We start from the raw sequence: 24,366 nt of genomic DNA, 5'->3' as shown, positions 1-24,366 counted from the left end.
GCATGTCTCACGAATGAACTTGACAATCTTTCTAAGATTGCTAACATGAATAATGTTGGACACAAAGGTGATTGTTCTATCAACACCACTATGTGGACATAATGTCCAATGTGTATGCATACATAGTGCATATGTTACAGCACTAGAATACAAAAACACTGGTTGGAAAAAATCAATATTACTAAAGATTGGTATCTCTACATTGTTAATAAGTCTTATATCAGAATGTGAGAGCCTCCCTGCTCCAAACAAGACTCCATCCTATCAATAAATAGCAATTTTGCTTCAAACATTACCATGCAATAAAAGCAATATCTTGGTCTTTAAACCAATGATTTGATTTAAATCTTATTTAGTTTATAAATAAAAGCTTTTTTTTCATAACAATCTTATTTCCTAACATAATATTTTTCATACTTAGTTTTTTTTGTACTGCAATTTACTATATTTTCTGCTTAAATACATTTTCTTAATGATAGCTTTAATTTTATGTATTATTTTTATCTATTAATTATGTTCAATACATGTGTTGGATATGAAAATTAAATTAGGCAAGTTTAAAGTTCAAATTCCTTTGTATTGTATTGATGTACAGAACATACTTCATATGTTAAAATATAATTTTTTTCAGAAAAATACAAAATGTATTGAAATGAATGAGGAATAGAAATTGTGGATTACTGTAAAGGTTAGTAAAATGTGCTTATTAAATATTTTCTAAATTTAATTAGGCAAAACTCACTCATAGGCTTACCTCATACGGGCAGAGATGCTGTTCATGACATTAAAATGCCATGGTCCAACAACCCATGATAACCAAGGGGAGCCAAATGTCTCCTTTTCTGTCCAGAAACCCTGGGTATTAGGTCAAGTAACACCCATCAGACAGCCAACCCTTTGATTGCACGACCTTTGAGAAGTCCTAACTGTTCATGGTAATGAGTTGTGACTGTTTTGGGCCAAGACATTCCCCCTACTCTAACTATTAGTGTCGCGCACCTGACCTAGTAACAGTAGAAACCATATTTAATCTTTAGTTATGACGCGGTGTTAAGCCAAGATTCGAACCTATCACCTCCCTGACAACAAGCAAGTGCGCTGTGTGTTGAGCAACAGTCGCAGGATTATTCTTCTGTCCCTTGTAATTGTATACTTGCTCTTTTATAATAAAACTCTAAATATTGAACTATTAATTTTGTAATATTTGTTTTTTTTTAAATACTACTTATATAGGTACCTACTAATGAATAGATAGAGATAAAGCTATATGAAGATATAAGAAGATAATATCTGTAAATGTCTTCTTCTGTGCAGATGAATATTTTTAATCACTTTCATAATATTACATGCAACTAATGCTTTAAAGTATTTCTAATCACTATTTCGCTATTGCTCCATCCTTTAATCACTTGAACAAAAAATAACCATTCCTTATCATGGTAGTGATTAGACATTCCTATATAAACAAATTTCTCTCAGACAGATTTAAAATTTTAATCAAAATTAAAATATCCTCCAACAAATATTTTAAAAATCTTCAAATTAAGAATTGCACTTTTCTTCACCTAGCGTCTTGCTATAATCCATTTCTTTCAATGAAGGTTTTAATTGGAAGATTTTTAAATATTTTTAGAGGTTTTTTTAAATTTATAAAGACCCTCAGGGCATTTTTTTTATTCTTCCAGAAGTACAATCTGTACATGATAATCTATAGTCTACAACCCTTAAGCTAAATCATAATTTCTGAGCTACATCCATCATTTCCAAATTATTTAAACAAATTTTTTTATTAAGTATTATTTCCCTTTGCTAATGATTTCTTCTCAGAAGCAACCGTTGTAGTGAAAATTAAAAAGAAAATAATGATTCCAAATTAAAATGTTTAATGAAATAAATATGTATTTATTCAAATCATCACACAAATTGTCTGATTCAGCGTGAAATTCGTCAGCAGTGGGGCTAAAGGAACATATTAAAGTTGCAAACACTGACCCAGTAAAAGATTTTGTTAAATTCTCTTCAATAGCACAGAAATTAGGATTTACCTTAAGGAACACGAGAAATTCTAAAAAATTCCCACGGTTAGTCATAAAAGGAAAAGTTTCTGATAAAAATAACATCGTCTCAAATGATTCCAAACTGCCTAATTTGGCATTTAATTCTATTGAAATATTTATTTTTTATTTGGTTGGGGTATTTCTTCTTTTTTGTGGGTTTAGGGGTTTCCAACATCCCGAAAAAATAGCACATAAAACACTACAGGAGTAGTAGCTTCGAATCGGTTCAGTGTTTACTGAGATCTTAAGCTTAAGACAGACGTACAGATATTGTTTTACTTTGTATTATAGATTAATGATGTTTTTTTTTGTATTAATATATTAATCTTTTTCAGACTCTTGAGGAAATATTGTGAGTTGTACAAATCAGAATTGAGGTCTACGAATAAGTTGTATTAATCTTCTTTGTATAAGGTAAGTATTTTTTATAATTGTAGCATTTCTGATATTTTGCCATAAACGTTTATATTCTAAGACTTCCAAACAGGACAGTTGCTTTAATGGGGTACAACACAGGGAGGGAGGGGATAATGGGCTGTTTATTACACTAGTCCCCAAAGACTTATAAAAACGTGGCATCAAAAGCATCAAATGTTAGTTTTGTTGGTATGTACCTAAATTTATCAGCCATGGTCTTATCCCTTTACTTACATACCTTTGTACAATGTAAATTTGAGATAAAAGGTAACCGAACTGGCTAATTTTTTTTTCTCACCCTTTTCCAAAAATTATTATCATTTGAATCATTCATGGCAAACTTTTTATTTTAATTTCTTTATGTTTTTTGGGTGTCCTATTTTAATACCATTTTGAGCAATATACATTACAATAGAAAAGAATGGAAAAAATGAATAAGTAAATAAGTAAAAATAAATGAGTTTACTCTTTCAGATTTGTGACTGATGCCACTGTAGGAATATCAAATATCTATAATTATATAACAGAATAGAATAATGGATAGTGAAAAAGAGAAGAACTCTTGTCAGATTTGTGGCAAAACATTTAGTACAGCTAGTAATAGAAACATTCATATGAGAACTCATACTGGTGAGAAACCATATTCATGTGAAATATGTGGTAAGTCATTCTCACATTCAAGTCATAAATATACTCATATGAGAACACATACAGGAGAGAAACCATATTCATGTGATATATGTGGTAAATCATTCTTACAGTCAGGTAGTAAAGATTTACATATGAGAAGACACACTGGAGATAAACCATATTCATGTGATATATGCGGTAAATCATTCTTTAATTCAAGTCATAAAGATAGACATATGAGAACACATACTGGCGATAAACCATATTCATGTAATATATGTGAAAAATCATTTGTTACAGCTCAAAATAAAGATACTCATATTAGAACACATACTGGTGAGAAACCATATTCATGTGAAATATGTGGAAAATCATTTACTCATTCAAGCAGCAGAAATAAACATGCTAAGACTCATAAAGTACATACTAGTGAGAATAATATTCCAGTTGTTGACAACAATATTGATATTAGTGACAACACTATTGATATTAGTGATAACAATATTGATATTAGTGACAACAATATTGATATTAGTGATAACAATATTGATATTAGTGACAACAATATTGATATTAGAGACAAAAATATTGATAATCCTGAATTTGAACAAGTATTTATTAAGGAAGAGGATAAAAATAATATTTCTCAAGTAAAAAAAGAAAATGCTGAAATAGAAGTTGAAGAAGAAGATTTGGTGAAAAAATATTGGGAAGAATTTACCTCAGATTTGCCTTAGTACCTAGCTAGTATATATTATTATTCTTATTAGTACTTAGCTACTACTATAGACATTGTTATTAATAATGATTATACAGCAAATTTTAGTGTGATTTAATGCTTTGAAAGTACCTAAATTCTGTAGTTAAAATAAAAACCTTTATAATAAAGTAACAAAATGTCTGTTTGTTTGTACCAAAAGATCTTCCACCCCCCCCCCCCTAAAAAAAAATTAAACTTTTTTTCAAAATCTAAAATAAATGAAATAGGGTTTTGGGATTCAAATCCATCCCTTCAAGTGCCCCTAGAGACCTTTAGGGGCGTAGCCGCTAGCAATGTAAATATTTGATTAAGAATGTGTAAATAATATTTGAGATTCATACTCTAATACTTCAGAAATATTTTTAACTTTGTTTGATAAGGATATTTGAAATGCTTCTTTTAATTTGAATTAAATAATATTCTACAGAAGCATATTCAGAGTCCATAAAACTCCATAAACAAGATGGAAATTAACAAAATGTCCCAAAAGACTTCTGTTATTGATTCTTTTTTAATTTGGTGTTATCGTCATAGAATTTGTTTTTCAATTTTAAAAAGATTGGTATCTCCCCCCCCCCCCCCCCCCCCAACAAAACTATAACCCTGGCCGAGAATGATTATTTTTTTTACGGTTAAGTTAGGTCAGGCCATATTGGGGCTGAGCGCCGCGGCCAGAGTCATAGGTTCGTCGAGGAGTGGGTACCAAAACTTTAAAAAATTGAATAAAAATGCTAAAAGGATAATACCTTTTGATTTTGTATAAATGTTTCCTATTTTTATCCACAAATATCTGTAATTAAAAACAAAAATATTACCTACCTGGTGTAAATTAAATTTTTTTTATATATACCGATTTGCCATATAACTTAATTATATATTTTTTTCAGATTAATAAAATGAAATGAAAGAAACGAGTTAAAATATAAAGAATCCCTGGCTCACTAAGAATTTCAGGTGAACATTTTTGAGAAAATTATCCCCAAAATTAGGTTAGAGTCATCTGATAATCAAAGGCACCCTAAGAATATACTAATAAATGCTTAAGGAAGGTTACTTAAAGATACACATTTAAATCCACAAAATGAAATGCAGTTATATTATCAAGTTAGGATGAAATGAAGATAAACTGTGTATGAAAGAATCTAGCACTATATTCCATTTAAAATCATACATTTCTTGAAAATTCTTTTAAAAATACCTGGATTCGTTAATTAAGGGTGTCCCATAGTGTAGTGGTTAGCGCACTACGCTATGGTTGGGAGAAACCGAGTGCAAGTCCCCACATAGACTTTGTACTGTCGCAATTTGTCAGATTATGATCACGCAACCTTCCCTAAGATGCCCTAGGGTTGTAAGGGGGGAGATTTGTAGGAAGTTAGGATTCTACAAATCAAGCAGCTCTAACTATGCTTTCCCTCATCCATGCTCCTCGTATGAGAGTGCCATTAATTAGGGTGGCTTAATATGGAACACCTGCCAAAACTCTAGGCCAGGGTGATGTAATAATTAAATAGCTTCCACAAGAATTGCGGGTCAGCTTGTAATGTAACATAGAATACAATCAGCTGTGCGCGAAGCTTACCAATCTAAGATTGGCCAAAGGATTCTCACTTCCAGTCTCCGTGTGCATCTGAGTCCTAACTTCAGAGAATCATGGCTACAACAACAACAACATTCGTTAATTCATCTGGTACTAGAAATGTATAAATATTTATTTTACATGAATATTAAATCTTTTATTTATGTACCTATTTATTTAATCGTTTCAGGCCACTGAGTAAAAACTTGGGTCACTAAAGAGTAGCAGAAAAATATTAAGGTAAGTAGTTTTAGTACCATTGTAAATCTATAATTCATTTGTGCATGATCTATATTTCTATAGCTTCTCTAACATTGAATAGAAAATTGTAATTCTTTTTCTCAAAATAGGAGTATCTACTTGATAATTGTATCACAAATAATTGTGTTCTTATGTATAGCAATGAGATACAACCATCACATGGTGACAATTAATTTTGTTATTATTAAAATATTTAATATCGGGTATAAGACTCACTTATAAAGTCATAATGATTTAGTATATTACTTACCATTAAGTATGGCAGGTGTCCTATTTTAATACCATTGAAATAAACATAATTCATAATAGTAAAGAACTAATATGTAGAAAACTTTTTTTATTTGAAATCATATGAGTTTTTTATTTCAGATTTGTGACTGATGCCACAGTAGGAATATCAAATATCTATTATTATAAAAGAGCATGGAATTATGGATAGTGAAAAAGAGAAGAACTCTTGTCAGATTTGTGGCAAAACATTTAGTACAGCTCAAAGTAGAGACATTCATATGAGAACACATACAGGTGAGAAACCATATACATGTCAAATATGTGAGAAATCATTTACTAGATATAGTGATAAGAATAAACATATGAGAACCCATACTAATGAAAAACCATATTCATGTCATATATGTGCAAAAGCGTTTTCACATTCCAATAGTAGAGACAGACATATGAGAACACATACAGGAGAGAAACCATATGCCTGTAATGTGTGTGATAAATCATTTACTTCATCTCATGGTAAAGATTATCATATGAAAACACACATTGGTAAGAAACCATATTCATGTGATATATGCAGTGCAAGCTTTTCCGCAGTGGACCTATCCGGGGAGGAGGAGAAGAAGATGTACACCCCCGGGCAAACCTGCACCAAACCACCTGTTCTGACAGCCATGTCTCCCGTCCGGGTTTCCCCCACGGGGCTGGCTTAAAGGGCTTTTAAGTAAGCCCCTGTCAGCTCTGGAGGCCTTGGAGGCCTTTCAACTCCAACCCTCCAACATCACATCCAACATCACCCCCCCTCCTCCCCTCATCCTCTCTGGCGACATCCATCCAAATCCTGGTCCCAAATACCCTTGCTCTACCTGCTCCCGCAACATTACCCGCTCCTCTGGTGCCTTCCTCTGTAACTCCTGCCAACTTTGGGTTCATCCTAAATGTTCCCTCCTCTCATCCAAATCCGAATACAATTCTAACTGGTCCTGTCCACCCTGCATCTCTGCCTCCCCTACCCCCTTCTCACCTATTTCCCCCCAACAACCTACACCCCCACCTAAATCCCGTAGCCCCAAATTTCCATGTCCTATCTGTTCCTTAGGTGTTACAAAATCCACTGGCTCCTTCCAATGTAACTCCTGCCTCCAATGGGTCCACCCCAAATGTTCCCTCCTTCCATCCTCCACCCACTATTCTCCCTTCTGGATATGCCCCTCCTGTTCCCCCCAAAATTCCCCCCCTCCCTCACCCTCCACACCCAACTCCCCGTCTCCCCCACCTTCCCCAACAGCACCTCCATCACCACCACACCCTCAAACACCCCCGCCCCCTCCTCCCCCCACCCCTGCCCCCCGCAAACCTCCTGGTAAACCTTTCATCCTCCAATTCAACTGTAATGGTCTCCTTACCACCCAAGATGAACTCCACAACCTTATTTCAACCCTTAACATCCCAATTACCTGCCTCCAAGAAACTAAACTCTCCTGCAAATCCAATCCTAAACCTCTCCCTGGCTATAACTTCATCAGGAAGGATCGACAAGACCGACCTGGTGGAGGAATAGCCTTCCTCATTGCCAAAGACATCCCCTTCACACACCTTAACATTAACCACCTCTCCAATGGCCCCCTTGAGGTTGATGGCATCCAAATTTCCCGCAATGGCTCCCCTCTACAAATCATCAACCTTTACCTCCCCCCACATTCCTCCTGCCCCCCACAATACACTCCTGACTTTAACCTCCTTTTTGAAAATCCAAATGACCTTATCCTAGTCGGTGACTTCAATGCCCACAACCCCGCCTGGAACTCCATCACCCTTGGCCAATCTGCCATGAATCGTGGGGAGGCTCTGCTGGAAGCTCTCAATGAGAGCAGCCTCTGCCTCCTCAACGAGGATTCCCCTACCCGCCTTCCCCCCAACGGCCAACCCACATCCCCTGACCTTTCCCTATGCTCTGCCCACCTTGCCCTTGATTTCTCCTGGCACACCCTCACCACCCTCCGCTCTGATCACCTCCCCATTCTCCTCTCCCTCCCTGAAATCACCAGTACCCCCCGCCCTGTTAAAACCTTCCACAACTTCCATAAAGCAGACTGGGACACCTTTACCCTTGAAACCGAAACCCTCTTTGAAGACCTTCCTGACCCTTCCTCCTGCTCCCAAGGTGAAGCCACTTTTCGCCAAATCCTTCAAACTGCCTCCAAACACACTGTCCCTGCCAGCTTCATCAAAAACCAAAACCCCTCCCTCCCTCAGTCTGCTAAACCCCTCATCCAGCAAAGAGACTCCTTAAGAGAAACCAACCCCCATGATCCTCAAATCCAAATCCTTAATGACCAAATCTCCTTAATAGTTAACCAACATTCCAACAAAAAATGGCAAGAAACCCTTTCTAAATCCGACCATAGAACAAACCCTTCCAAATTTTGGTCCCTCCTCAAATCCCTTTCCGGCAAAAACAACTCCCCTCCCTCCAACCAACCCATTTCCTTCAACATCAACAAAGTCCACACCTCCCACCTCCACATTGCTGAATCCTTCACCAGTCAATTCACCTCTGTCTCCCGCCACACTTCAAACCCTTTCTCCAGAAAAATCATCCGCAAAATTCGCCGCCGTAACCACCTTAACAGAGACTTCCAACCTTTCACCCCTGCCCTTGTCCTTGAAGCAATTAAAAATTCCTCCAATTCCTCTGCACTTGGCCCTGACAACCTTAACATCCTTCACCTCAAACACCTTGGTCCAAATGGCATTTCCTACCTCACTAAACTTTTCAACCTCTCCATCTCCGCTGCTAACATCCCTGCCATTTGGAAACTATCCAAAATCATTGCCCTCCTCAAACCTGGTAAACCCCCTGACCTCTCCACCTCCTACCGCCCAATCTCCCTCCTCTGTCCTGCTGCAAAAGTCCTTGAACGCCTACTCCTTCCCTACCTAAAACAATCCCTTACCACCCACCCCTCACAACACGGATTTAAACCCCTCCACTCCACTACCTCCTCCCTTCTCAACCTTTCCACCACCATTGCCAATGGCTTCAATCAAAACCTCCCTCCCAGCCGCACAACTGTTGCCTCCATCGACCTTTCCAAAGCACTTGACTGCATCCCCATCCACCTCCTTCTCCAAAAAATCTCCTCCTCCAACCTTCATCCTAACATCATCAGATGGCTGTCCTGCTACTTGCGTGGCAGGATGGCTTTCTGTTCCTACCAAAACACCAATGCCTCTCCCAAAATCGTCCACACTGGTGTCCCCCAAGGCTCTGTTATCTCCCCTGTCCTCTTCAACTTCTACATAGCAGATGCCCCCCACATTCCCCCTGCCCTCACTTCCTCCTATGCCGACGACCTTAACTCCTTTCACTCCTCTCCTGACATCCCCCAGTCAGTTGAATCCATCAACTCCCACCTCTCCTCAATCGCTGACTGGGCCTCCTCCAACGGCCTCTCCATCGCCCCCAACAAATCCACTGTCACCCTCTTTACTCCCGACCGCAAACACCAATCCAACCTCCATCCTCAAGTCCAAATTAATGGCTCCACCCTTCCCCTTGAGAAAACCCCTAAAATCCTTGGAGTTACCTTTGACACCTTTTTCAATTTCAGTTCCCATGTCTCCACCATTTCCTCAAAAATTTCCTCCCGCCTTAGAATCCTCAAATGTCTGGCTGGCACCAAATGGGGCCACCAGAAGGAGACCCTCCTCACCACCTACAACACCCTCCTCCGCCCCATCACCACCTATGCCTGTCCTGTTTGGTTCCCTAACACCTCCAAAAACAACATTGACAAACTCCAAGTCCTCCAAAACCAATCCCTCCGCATCTGTACTGGTTCCACTAAAAAATCTCCTATCAGCCACCTCCACCAAGAAACCAAAATCCTACCAGTACGGAACCACCTTTCCCTTTTATGTTCCCAGTACCTGGCCTCCTCCCTCCGTCCCTCCCATCCATCCTTCCACAATGTCACAACCCCCCCTGGCCCTAGATCCAAAAAATCCACCCTTCAATCCATGTTCCTTCCTACCCTACAACCTTTTCTTTCACCCGACAACACCCTCCTTCCTACAAACTACAAATCCACAATCTCCAGACTCCACACCTCTGCTGTTACCCAAGCCATAAATTCTTACCCCCCAAATCCTGTCCTCAACCACGCCCCCCCTGACATCAACCCTTCCGAGACCCAACTTCCCAGGCACTACAGAACCATCCTCTCCCAATTAAGATCCAACTATTGTCCTAAACTCCAAAGCTACCTCCATTCCATTAACGCTTCTCTTACCCCCAACTGCCCATCCTGTCCCGCCAATCCCACCCCAGAAACTGTCCAACATCTCTTTTCCTGCCCAAATAATCCCACAAATCTCACTCCTATGGACCTTTGGCAAAATCCCTCCCATGTAGCTGCCTTCCTCTCCACCCATCCAAGTTTCACTAGTCTTCCTCCCCTCCTCCGCCCACCTCCAGAGCCCCCACCATAAGCCCCCCCCCCCCACCATCCTTCTGATGACAACCCGGACCGGAAACGGACAAAGAACAGCCAATACAACAACAACATGCAATAAATATTTCACCACAGCTTAAAGTAAAGACACTCATATGAAAATACATACAGGTGAAAAACCATATTCATGTGTAATATGTGGTAAATCATTCTCACAGTTAGGTAAAAAAGACAGACATATGAAAACACATATAGGAGAGAAACCATATTCATGCCATATATGTGGAAAATTATTCTCACGATTAGATAATAAAGACACTCATATGAGAACACACACCGGAGAAAAACCATATTCATGTGAATTATGTGAAGAATCATTCTCAGAGAAAAGAAATAAGGACAGACATGTTAGGAAACATATTACTGGAAAGAAACTAGATACATCTGATAAATGCAGTAAATCATTTCTGAATGTTGATAAACATAAGACTGTACAAAAGTACAACTACAATGTTCTACTATTAACAATTAAACCTGTTTGTGTCAAGCTAAGAAAACTTTCAACATTAGAAATAAAATCATTGTCTGAAATAGATAATGAACACAGTCTTTATTCTATTAGTGAAGAAGAAACTCTTAATAAAGATCCTCTCACAATTAAGATAGATGGAACAATTACAACTGTTGTAGAGGAAACTGAACAGAAAGATCTTAATCCTATAAACATGATGGATGAAGATATAAATGAAGAAAATATCATAACTACTAAAGATGAGCATGTGAATAATGATGAAGCTCCTAATATCATGAATGTAATGGAAGAAATTAAGGAAGAAGAAACCCTTGCTAAAGACCCTCTCTCTATCAAAGAGGAGCCTGCTTTCATTGACATAGCTGATGCAGATGTTAATATAAAAGAAGAAGAAACTGGTGATTATCTCTATGATAGTGACAATATTGATCATTCAGAGGTTTATGAAAATATTAATGAAATTGATATTGAAGACTTTAAACTTGAAGAACCAGATGTTTAGTTAATAATCTGATATAACCCATTTATGAATACTTATACAGTGTGTTTTTTTTTTATGAGAACTTTTTTGAAAGCAATTTTACCCCACTTATAGTTATCAGAATTTAATGATTAATGGCTTATTTTCTTCGTTTTTTAAGGCAATTAATAGAACAACAAAAAAATATTTAAGTTTTTATTTAAAGAGTACAGTAAAATCTAAATTTCAAAACTTAGGTGTCAACATATAAAAATGGTTTTAGCGCATTTTTCTTAAAAAAATGGATTTTCTGTAGTCGACTTTGGGGGGCCAGTACTCCCTCCCTGGTTGAGATATGACCTTCAAACTTTGATATGTTCTAGTACATGTCCCTAATAGTATCTGTGTACATTTTTAAAAGCGAAGCTTTTCTATAATTAGGGTCGGTCCGTCCGTCCGTACGTCCGTAACGGATAGCTTTTTCCGTTAATTTAGGCATGTTAGAATTGTCCTATCGATTTCAAATTTTGCATGGTGATTCCTTTGGTAATTAGGTACGATTTAGAAAGCGTAGCAACTCCATAATCATTACCAAAATGTCCGTACGTCCATTTTAAACATGTTGATTTTTTTACTTTTTTAACAACAAATTTTTATGTGATCTAATCATCGGATTGATCTGATTTTTGGTATATTGATTCCTGGGACAACAAAGTATAATGTATTAAGCGAAGCAACTCTATAATCAAGTCCTAAAAATGTAAGTATGTCCATAAAATTTTTCCTGTATCAAGCAGTTTTTCAACAAATTTACTTACAATTTTGCTTTGACTCTTATAAATTTATATTATGATAATTAAGTTCTAACACTATACAAGTGTTAATGTCCGTTTGTCGTACCGTTTCAGTGCTTCGCTTTTATGGATGTTGTCATCCTTGTTAGCTCTATATCTCAACTTTGAAGTGTTTAGCAGCCATTCTTGCAAAAGGTTGATTATTTGAGCATAAGAAAAATGCGCTAAAACCATTTTTATATGTTGACACCTAAGTTTTGAAATTTAGATTTTACTGTACTTTTTAAATAAAAACTGAAATATTTTTTTGTTGTTCTATTAATTGCCCTAAAAAACGAAGAAAATAAGCCATTAATCATTAAATTCTGATAACTATAAGTGGGGTAAAATTGCTTTCAAAAAAGTTCTCATAAAAAAAAACACACTGTATTTGTTTTAAATGTTATAATCTGTAATATATATTCTTGTAAATTCTTGTCATAATGTTTATTCTTATCAATCATTGAATGATATTTTTGGCATTCAAAGCCAAATACTTTTCATTATCAAAGAATATTTTTTCTTCATTAATAATTATTTTCTTGTGAGATTTAACATTATTAGATTTTTATAATACAATACAACAAAAGGTTTTTTTTTGTTAAATTTTAACCCTTTTAACTGCATTTTGTTTAACTGTAATATCTTTATTTTGCTTTAGAACACACATTTGATGCAAAGCTTGCCTTATATTTTTTAGTAATGTACAGATAAATGTACAGTAATTTTTTTTCTTCAGATAAATACAAATTGTATTGAAAGAAATGAGAAGTAGGAATAGAAGCTTATAGAGGTGAGTAAAATGTGTTTACTGTAATTAATAATTTGACAAAATTTTTTGATTGTTCCCCCCAATATTTTCGCCTGGTTAAGAGTATTAGCAAAGGGATAGTTGCATTAAGTGTATTTCATGATTTCAAGCATAAGTTACAAATACAACATCAAACATATATAATTTTGTTTTGCCATAAATAACAAACAATTAAACATCGTCATGCTGTTTTTGTGAAAATAAATATATACGATGCATATTTTGTTTTACAAGTTGAACTCTTTTTTTTCATTTTTACCTGTCCAGAGACAACCTGGAGGCCTGGAGGCTAAATCCAATTTTTTTTTTAAATAGGAAAATTACATCCCAAAAGGAAACTTTTTTGTAAAATAATCTATCCTCTCACTCCAAAGACAAAGCTTATAATCACTGTTTACGCAAAAGTGTCAGAACATTCTCTTGGCCAACACTTGTTCTTTTATAAAAAAAAATTAAACTCTAAATTATGAACTTTTAATTTTGTAATATATAAATGTATGTCTACTTCTTTTTTCTAAATGTAACACTCATTAGGTACCTACTTATAATGCCTTTACTGCTTTGATTATGTATTATGTGTCTTCTTTTGAGTAGATTCTATTTTTACCACTTGCATAATATTACTAGCAATGCAACTTATCCTTTGATTAAATAATTTTTTCTTCTGTAATACCTACCTACCTACCTCTGCATGGTAATATAAAGTTTACTACTTCAGGTAAATCCTAATTTCTGTGCTACATCTATAATTTCCAAATTATTTAAACAAAATCTTTTTTTTTGCTGAATCATTATTTGCCCCTGCTAAAGATATCTTATCAGGAGCAATCCCTTTATTATGTTAATTTAATTATTTCAGCTTGCTGAGGAAATATTGTTGGTTGTTCCAGTCAGAACTGAGCTCTCAACAAAATTTTTTGATTCACATCCTTTATTTGTAAGTATTTAATGAATTTATAATTCTATAACTTTATACCTAGTATTTCTCTTTTCAATAATGACTTTACAGAAAATCTAGATTATTAAAAGGGGGGAGGCGGATGTGCCACTTTTTGAAACCAAAAGTAAAACGCGCATGATCTCATTCCATTAAAGAGTTACAGCTCTAAAATTAGGCAAAGCAGTTGCTTTTGAGGAGAACAATATGGAACTGTGAAGTAACGGCGGCGGAATCACCGCTCCCACCTAAAACCGCTGTTTCCTGCCGAAATTTTGTTTGCTTTTTTTCGCCAAATTAGACAAATCTCAATCATCTGAGATTAAATATTTTCTCTCATAATTTTTATGAATTCGGCGGGAGCGGCGGTTCCGCCGCCGTTTCTTCACAGTTCCATATTGTTCTCCACAAAAGAAACTGCTGTGCCGAATTTTAGAGCTGTAACTCTTTTATGGGCTGAGATCATGCCCGTTTTACTTTTGGTTTCAAAAAGTGGCACATCCGCCCCCCCTCTTTAAAAGTAGCTATGCAGCTATTAGCTAAATGTATAAGAAAAGATTCTAATGTAATATTTAATTGTTTGATTGTGTATAGCATTGAAATACAACCATCAAATGATAACAAATAATTTGGTATAAAGGATTTTATATTGGGCATTCGACTAACTTATAACAATGCAGTATATTACTTACCATTAAGTATGGCAGGTGTTCTATATTAATACCATTTAAAAAATGTACATTACAATAGTAAAGAATAGACAGAAATAATAAGTAAATAATTCATTTTATTCAAAATTATATAAGTTTACTATTTCAGATTTGTGACTGATGCCACTGTAGGAATATTAAATATCTGTAATTATATGACAGCATAGAATAATGGATAGTGAAAAAGAGAAGAACTCTTGTCAGATTTGTGGCAAAACATTTAGTAGAGCTGGTAATAGAAACATTCATATGAAAACACATACAGGTGAGAAACCATATTCATGTGACATATGTGGTAAATCATTCTTACAGAAAGGACATAGAGACACACATGTGAGAACACATACGGGTGAGAAACCATATTCATGTAAAATTTGTAGCAAATCATTCTCAGCCAAAGACACTAGAGATATACATATGAGAACTCATACTGATGAGAAACCATATTCATGTCAAATATGTGGTAAATCATTCTCACAAGCATATAGTAGAGATTCACACATGAGAACACATACTAGTGAGAGACCATATTCATGTAATATATGTTTTTTATCATTCACCACTACTCAAAGTAAAAATATGCATATGACAACTCATACTGGAGAGAAACCATATTCATGTAAAATTTGTGGAAAATCATTCTCACAGAAAGGAAATAGAGACACTCATATGAGGAAACATTCTGGTGAGAAACCATATTCATGTAAAATATGTGGTAAATCATTCTCACCGAAAGTAAATAGAGACATTCATATAAGGAAACATACTAATTGTCTACTATCAACAATGAAACCTGTTAATGTCAAGCTAAGAAAACTTGTGTCATCTTTAGATATAAAATCATTGTCTGAAATAAATAATAAACACAGTCTTGAAGAAACTCTTAATAAAGATCCTCTCACAATTCAGATTGATGGTAAAGCTACAAATGTTGTTGAGGAAAGTAAAAAGACTTATTATCCCTTGAATTATGACAAAAATAATGATTCCAAAACCATGATTTGTGAAATTACAAATGTTGTAGAAGAAACTAATGCATTGAAATCTTTTACCTGTATTATTTGCAGCAAAATATTTTCTAGTATTGATCTTCAAAGAGAATTGTATCTCTGTTAAAGAGGATGATGTTGATATTTATATAAAAGAAGAAACATCTGGTGATTATCTATCTGATAATGAGAATATTTATGATAAAGACTCTTACAACAATATTGATAAAATTGATATCGAAGAATTTAAAATTGAAGAACCTGAAGTTTAAGGGGGATGTAACTGAAGCTTTTTTGATGCTTTTTGAAACCTAACCTTAATTTTCTCAGAAACCATTTGACCAATAGGGATGATTTCTTAAACTTAAGCCTTTATGGTTATAAACTAACTTCTAGTTTAGAAGTCACCCCCCTGCCGCCAACTCTTAGCCTTACGGGGCTCAAAAAAACCCTACAAATGAACCTAACCTTAATTTTCTCAGAAACCATTCGACCAATAGAAATGATTTCTTAAACTTAAGCCTTTATGGTTATAAACTAGCTTTTGGTATAGGAGTTAGCCCCTGCCGCTAACCCCTAGCCCTCCGGGGATCAAAAAAACCCATAAAAATGAACCTAACCTTTATTTTCTCAGAAACCATTTGACCAATAGAGATGATTTCTTAAACTTAAGCTTTTAAGGTTATAAACTAACTCCTAGTTTAGAAGTCACCCCTCTGCCACCAACCCCTAGCCCTCCGGGGCTCCAAAAAAACCTAAAAATGAACCTAACCTTAATTTTCTCAGAAACCATTCGACCAATAGAGATAATTTCTTAAACAAAAGCCTTTATGGTTATAAACTAGCTTTTGGTATAGAAGTCACCCCCTTGCCGCTAACCCCTAGCCCTCCGGGGATCAAAAAAACCCATAAAAATGAACCTAACCTTTATTTTCTCAGAAACCATTTGACCAATAGAGATGATTTCTTAAACTTAATCGTTTATGCTTACAAACTAACTTATAGTTTAGAAGTTAACCCCCCTGCCTCCAAACCCTGGCCCTCCAGGACTCCAAAAAACCCCAAAATTAACCTAACCTTAATTTTCTCAGAATTCATTTGATCAATAGAGATATTAAAGTAATATATATAGAGTGATAAATAGTATTTGTAACCCTGTTCCGTTCTCAAAGGCCTTGTACCGTCTGTGGGTTGGGTCTTTCAAATCAGCTGAATCTTTCAAAAATGTAAATACAACCGGGTGCTGGCAAAAGAATAAAAAGCAAATTGGAAACTAATGTGAACACAAGGACGCCCAAGCTTTTTACTTTGAATGAGGGGTTCCATACGTTTAAGGGGAGTAATCTAACGTATTTTTAAAAAACTTGTGGGGTGTAAAATAGGAGATTTCAAAGTCTAAAGGGGTGAACACCCTTTACCCCTTTTCTTGGACGTCTATGTATGAGCTGCAATGATATTTACATTCATCCTAGTTAAATTCGTTTTGCATAGTCTAAATACTGTTTCAAAATAATTTGAAAAATATCTACTGATCTCAAAAAACTGACAATAACCCAATTACTTAAAATAAGGACATAGTTAATTTGCCATAACCTAAGAGAGAGCTCAACCCTTTACGGAAAAATAATTGAAAACAACGTAAATTCAGGCAAAAAATAAATTTGGGAACATCTGCAATATATTAGTTCTACATTTGTCGCTAGATGTCACTAAAAACTTGATAATTTTGATTTGCAACAAAGTATTCACATCATTAGGAAAAATGTCTCATTAATCACAAATAACTAGGTTTAAAAATGCAGTTTTGTAAATCGGAAAAGATGAATATGAATATAATTGTATAGTCAGGAGCCTAGTTGTGAAAAATTGATAATGGCAGTTTTAAATACTTCACTTATGTTTAGACAGAAATGGCAATTTTACACAGAAATTGTCCCTTTCTTTTTCAAAAGCAGAAGAAAGCATTAAACAGCTGAAATTAGAAAGCAAAGTTTAATGAAATTATTTTTCGTCTGCAACGCTCTAGGTCTTTGCAATTGGAAATCAAATAGTAAGCTCTTTATACATCTATACTATAAATTTATTATAGAGATGATTGGTTAAACTTAAGCTATAATGATAATAAACTAACTTCTAGTTTAGAAGTCAACCCCCTGCCGCCAACCCCTAGCCCTCCAGGGCTCAAAAACCCTAAAAATTAACCTAACGTTAATTTTCTCAGAAACCATTTGATCAATAGATTCTTAAACTTAAGCTTTTATGCTTATAAATTAACTTTTAGTTTAGAAGTCTTCCCATCCCTGCCTCCAACCCCTAGCCCTCCTGAGCTTAAAAAAAACCCTAAAAATGAACCAAACTTTAATTTTCTCAGAAACCATTTGATCAATAGAGATGGCTTTTTATGTGTATAAACTACTTTTTTGTTTGGCCGTTATATGGTTAATAACTAAATTTTTTTTAGAAGTCACCAACCCCATAGCCCCCCTGGGCTCAAAACCCCCCTAAAAATATACTTTAGCTACAATTAGTGGTAACAAATGTCAATGACTTCTAAACAAAAATTTAGTTAATACCCATATAAAATATCTGCCAAACAAAAAAAAATAGTTTTTACACATAAAAGCTTTCCCTAGTAATCTCTGTCTCCGCAATTTACCTTTTTTTGTGCTTATATAAGCATTTTTGTCAGATTTAAGTAGGACGTGCTCACATCGGGAAAGTCCGCACTTTACAACAAAAGTGGCTTACTTAAATCGGACATGTCGGACTAACGAGCCATTTTCGTAGGTTAATTGCTTACTTGAAGAACTATTATTGCCCTATAAACCCCTAAAAATCCCCAAAAATAAGGGTGGCTGATAAGAATCAGCCAAATCGGACGCTTTTGTCGTAAATGTCTTACAGATTAAGATTTTAATCCGGATTATTTTTCCTCAAAATTTAATCCCTTCTCAGCCATTTAGGCTATATTTGTAGTTGATTGCTTACTTATATCTTCCATTTTTGCTACAAAATCCTTACTTAAACAAGCCATTTTTGTGATTAATGTCCTACTTATATCTTCCATTTTTGCTACAAAATCCTTAATTAAACAAGCCATTTTTGGGGTTCATTGCTTACTTAAATCCTCCATTTTTGCTGCAAAACCCTTACTTAAATAAGCCATTTTTGGGGTTGATTACTTACTTAAATCATCCATTTTTGTTGCAAAATCCCTACTTAAATAAGCCATTTTTGGGGTTGATTGCTTACTTAAATCATCCATTTTTGTTGCAAAATCCTTACTTAATTAAGCCATTTTTGGGGTTGATTGCTTACTTAAATCATCCATTTTTGCTACAAAATCCTTACTTAGATAAGCCATTTTTGGGTTTGATTACTTACTTAAATCATCCATTTTTGTTGCAAAACCCTTACTTAAATAAGCCATTTTTGGGGTTGATTACTTACTTAAATCATCCATTTTTGTTGCAAAATCCTTACTTAATTAAGCCATTTTTGGGGTTGATTGCTTACTTAAATCATCCATTTTTGTTGCAAAACCCTTACTTAAATAAGCCATTTTTGGGGTTGATTGCTTACTTAAATCATCCATTTTGGTTGCAAAACCCTTACTTAAATAAGCCATTTTTGAGGTTGATTACTTACTTAAATCATCCATTTTTGTTGCAAAATCCTTACTTAAATAAGCCATTTTTGGGGTTGATTACTTACTTAAATCATCCATTTTTGTTGCAAAATCCTTACTTAAATAAGCCATTTTTGGGGTTGATTGCTTACTTAAATCATCCATTTTTGTTGCAAAATCCTTACTTAAATAAGCCATTTTTGGGGTTGATTACTTACTTAAATCATCCATTTTTGTTGCAAAATCCTTACTTAAATAAGCCATTTTTGGGGTTGATTGCTTACTTAAATCATCCATTTTTGTTGCAAAACCCTTACTTAAATAAGTCATTTTTGGGGTTGATTACTTACTTAAATCATCCATTTTTGTTGCAAAATCCTTACTTAATTAAGCCATTTTTGGGGTTGATTGCTTACTTAAATCATCCATTTTTGTTGCAAAACCCTTACTTAAACAACCCATTTTTGTGATTAAATTCCTACTTATATCTTCCATTTTGGCTACAAAATTCTTACTCAAACAAGCCATTTTTGTGATTAATCTCCCACTTATATATTCCATTTTTGTTACAAAATTCTTACTTAAACAAGCCATTTTTGAAATTAATTTCTTACTTAAATCTTCCATTTTTGCTACAAAATCCTTACTTAAACAAGCCATTTTTTTGTGATTTATTTCCTACTTTCATGATGAAAATTGGCAAAATTGATTTTATAATTAATGTAAAAAAAAACTTTATAAGTCAAATTATATTAAACTACATGATATTATACAGTATTACAATACATTCAAAAATTTTATATTCTTTTCATGTTTAAAAAATGACTGATGAAAGTTTGTTTTAAATTTATACAAATTAGATGTTTAAATCAAATTCACTAGTTTTCTGCATAAATCAATCTTCTGTTTCTGATTTAAAGTTGTGTTATAAAGTTCCAGCAAAACCACTCTAACCACAGACTGAGACAATCTGCCTTTGAAGTGATTCTAATGTACTCTAATGATATTTTGATTGATTTATCAACTCTGTTCTCCAATGAAGTAAACTCCTGAGAAAAAATTACTAAAATTAAATATATTTAATATTGATATGAAATACACAAAACTACTCTTTCTAACATATGTTTCTTTAATATTTACAATAAATATTCATGAATTATTATTAACATTTAGAATAAATAAATAATAGTAAAATATCTAATATAGTATTTGTCATTTGGGATTAGACTTTTATTCAAAAACAAATTTAAAGCTATTATATATAAAAACAAGCAATGAAGTGCACTGATGTCTAAGGGGGGAGGGATGTACAGGTATGATAACCCCCACCCCCAATGAAATTTGGCATTTAGGAACTAAGACATCATTGTGGAGCTTCTTTGTAATACAGCATGACACACAAAAAGTATTTTTTAGGGTTTACAGACCATATTACTTAGTGTATCAAAAAAAGTAGCATATGTTCTTGATCTCTTAACATTTCCACACAAGAAAAAAATTTTAGAAAGAGCCTAAATTTTGAAAAAGTAACTTAAGAAAAAGTAACTTACATAAGTTTTAAGTAAAAAGTTAAAATAAGTTTTAAGTTGAAAGCATTTTTTTTTGTCTTGTAAGGTTAATGATATTTTCATGATCCTAACTTTCATAAAATTTCATCAAAATGAGTTTTGATTTTCAAAAGCATAATTTACCAGAGATCTAAAGAGATATGTCGAAAAGGGGGCCAAATAAATGTCGGAATTCATCCTTTATTATACACATTGTGATGAAAAAATTAAGTTTTTAAAGTTAAAAGCATATTTCTATTATTGGGATTATTTATACCAACAAATTTTAGTTCAAGGTTAAAAGTTTTGGGAATAAAAAAGATTTACAACCTGAAATGGAAATTACCATTCCTTTCAAAAAAAGCATGGAAGTCCTTGAAAGTCCTTAAAAATGTAAGAATCGATCTAGCACCCCAAACAATTGGCAAAACTTAATGAAACTTGGTGAAAATATGAAGATTATTACCATAATTATCCCTAAAAATTTCAGCTCTGTATCTTTTATAGGAGTTGAAAAAATCATGTTTCACCCTTTCTGTCTCTGACAGATGGACGGACAGACAGATAGACATTTCAAATAATAGAGTAGCTTTACTACTAATTATAGAATAGCTTTGCTACTAAAAATAAGCTCAGAACTCATATTTATAGTTTTAGAGGGGGTCTTTTGCTCCACTAGCCTCTAGAAAGGAAGTCTCGAAATGAAACTGTAATGGTTAATTAGTTAAGTTATGTTAAAAAAGTTTTCTTTAAAAAAATCAGATTGATATCTTTAAAAATAAGCTCAGAACTTACATTTTTAGTGTTTTGGGGGATCTTTTGTTCCACTAGCCCCTAGAAGAAAAGTCCCAAAATTCAATTTTTACAGTTTTACAGGTGGATCCAATCAAATAAATGAGCTTACAAGCTATAAAAACAAGCCCAACAATCCAGGGCAAAATTTGGTACTGAATTATAAATATTATTGTAGCATTTGCTGCATAACAAAAACACACACAGAAAAACTTTAGGGTACCTATATTTTTGGGTACCCCAATGCCATAGAAATGATAAGAGGGTAATAAAAAAAAATTACTTGTGTAAGAACCAATTATATTCAGAAAGTTTTTTAAAAACAGAGGGGAAGAGGAATGAGGATACTTTGTTAAATAGTTTAATGTTGCTGCCCTACTTATGGATATACTTATCCTTGTTTTAAATTAGTATAGTATAATGTTGTTGTTTTACATATGTATATAACTGTCCTTGTTAACATTAGAAGGAATAATGTTGCGTTACTAATGTCCTTGTTAACCATTACAGATTGGGGGGGGAGTCATATTGACCCCCCCCCCCTCTAGTTATTTCAATGTCATTTTTTTTGTAGGTAAGATAGAGAGTTGTGACTTCATGACTATTTAAGTTTTGTAATTATACGTCGGCAAGAGTTGATCTTATAAGGATATCTGGTCTGTGTCGGTCGTGGCGTCCAGTCAAAGTTGGTTAGGTGGCACCAAATTTAGAAAAAATTTTAAATAAATCTTAATTTCTACATTATGACTTTTGTGTAAAAGGAAAACCTAAATTTTTTTTGGTGAATACTTAGATATCAATGACCTTCTGAGAAACTTGGTGTTATGACCGTTTGACCGCTCCCTGACCGACTTTATGACCGTTTTTGTTCGGCTTTTACTACAGACATATATCATGAATATCGTGGCTTATATTACAGCTAGAGACCTATAAATTTTGTTGGTAAATCCTTGAGCAACAATAAACAGATAAAAATATTAATTGGCGTTGCCAACCACTGTTTTACTGCCTATCCGCCGAAAATGGCGGTTTCCGTTATTTGCCGTTTTTCGACGATGATCAGAAAAAGTATTTTTTTGTTATGAAAAATTAAAAGTTTGTCCTAAAATTTGGTCATCCTAGCTGCAAAATTGGCCACTCTAAAGCTGTTTTAATATTTAACGGCTGGCTGCTAAAAAGCAGCTAATGAGCGGTCTGACCGCTATGACTAGAAAAAGTAATTTTCTCTAAAAATACACATGAACCACCAGAAAATTTTTATGTCTCTAACTGTAACAGGAGCCGAGATAGAGGGGGGGGGTCAATATGAACCCCCCCCCCCAATCTATTTAGGTGGGAATTGGGGCCCGATCTGTAAGGGTTAAATTTAGATTATCATAATGTTGCTGACAAACTTGTGGATATAAATGCACTTGTTAAAATCAGTAATTTACCACAAAAATGGCACAATTAAGTAAGCAATTTACTTTTTTTCATGCTTACTCCATGAGGAGAGATTACTAGGGACAGCATAATATAATTTTGCCGCGCTATTTATGAATATACTTCAACATTACTTAAACATCACAATTGTATAATATTGCTGCTCTACTTATATATTTATACTTGTCCATGTTAAATTCAGTATAGTAAAATAATGCTGTTCTTCTTATGAACATACTTGTCCTTATACCAGTATTACCTCTAGGGGCTCGGTCAGGGGCGTCCAAGCTTTTTTTTGGGGGGGGGTAAAAAATTTTAGGGGGGGGGTAATTCGTGTTTGGGGTGGGTAAAATGGCGCGCGAAGCGCGCCGAAATTTTTTTTTACCCCCCCCAAAATTTTTACCCCGGGGGTAAAATTTGATTGGGGGGGGTAATTACCCCCCCTAAAGTCTGTTGGGGGGGGGTAAATACTCCCCCCAAATCTGTTGGGGGGGGTAATTACCCCCCCCCCCCAAACTAATTTACCCCAGGGGTAAAATTTTTGGGGGGGGTAATTTAATTATGTAAAAAAAGCACCTACCTAATCTATTAAGTTAATAAGTACTATCCTATAACATAAAGTAGTAAGTAAGGTTTATTTGACTATAGCTTCAGATTTCATTACTTTTAATACTGAGTTCTCCTTTTTATGAAAGCTTCACATAGATCCCATGATGGTTCCACACTATTATAGGTCAATTCTTTGAGTGGTTTTAGGCTATTTTTCTCCTCCCTTTTTACCCTTTAGAAAACACGAGTTCTTAGATGCTAAGGGCGCCACTACTATTCAAATATATAGTAGTATCTCATTCTTTAGAACATAAAAATACAATAATTAACTCACTAACCAATGAACCAATATGATTATACTTTAAAGTGAAGCGTCTTATGGGTCCTGGTAAGTTTTATAACTAGTTTTGAGACACCCTGACATCCTCCCAAAAGAAATCGCCTATAGAAATTCTTTTTCATTATTTAATGAAATATTTAATTTAGTTAGGTATCTATTTTATGGAATCTTCAGTGCTTTACAATTACATCATAGATCCCCGGGATGGTTTTAGCCCTTATAAAGGCCCAAGCAAATAAAACATGATCAAACTATTAAATTTTTTGTTATCATGGTGTTCAAGATCTAATTTAATTGAAACATTAGGATATACTTTTCATTAACTATTAGGAGACCAAACGAGGAACATAAAATATATTACACCTCAAGGCTCGAGTCACACTATGATTTTTTTTAGGGGGGGGGGAGCGGGGATTACTCCCTCCCC

General features: G+C 34.5%; 1 protein-coding gene across 1 annotated transcript in view; it reads left to right on the top strand.

The window, feature by feature from the left end:
• The first annotated feature begins 629 nt into the window (after positions 1-629).
• Positions 630-24,366, top strand: part of LOC145333918 (uncharacterized) — a 155,914-nt gene continuing 132,177 nt past the window's right edge. The window contains exon 1 of the mRNA XM_080179177.1: positions 630-688. The gene's annotated coding sequence lies outside the window, so the exon portion shown is untranslated. The remainder of the gene's footprint in view (positions 689-24,366) is intronic.

Source organism: Acartia tonsa, chromosome 12 (genome assembly GCF_053477335.1).
Source record: "Acartia tonsa isolate MP-2025a chromosome 12, ASM5347733v1, whole genome shotgun sequence".
Classification (NCBI taxonomy): Eukaryota; Metazoa; Arthropoda; class Copepoda; order Calanoida; family Acartiidae; genus Acartia; species Acartia tonsa.
Note: the sequence above shows the minus strand (reverse complement) of the source record. Positions and strands in the feature narration are given on the sequence as shown.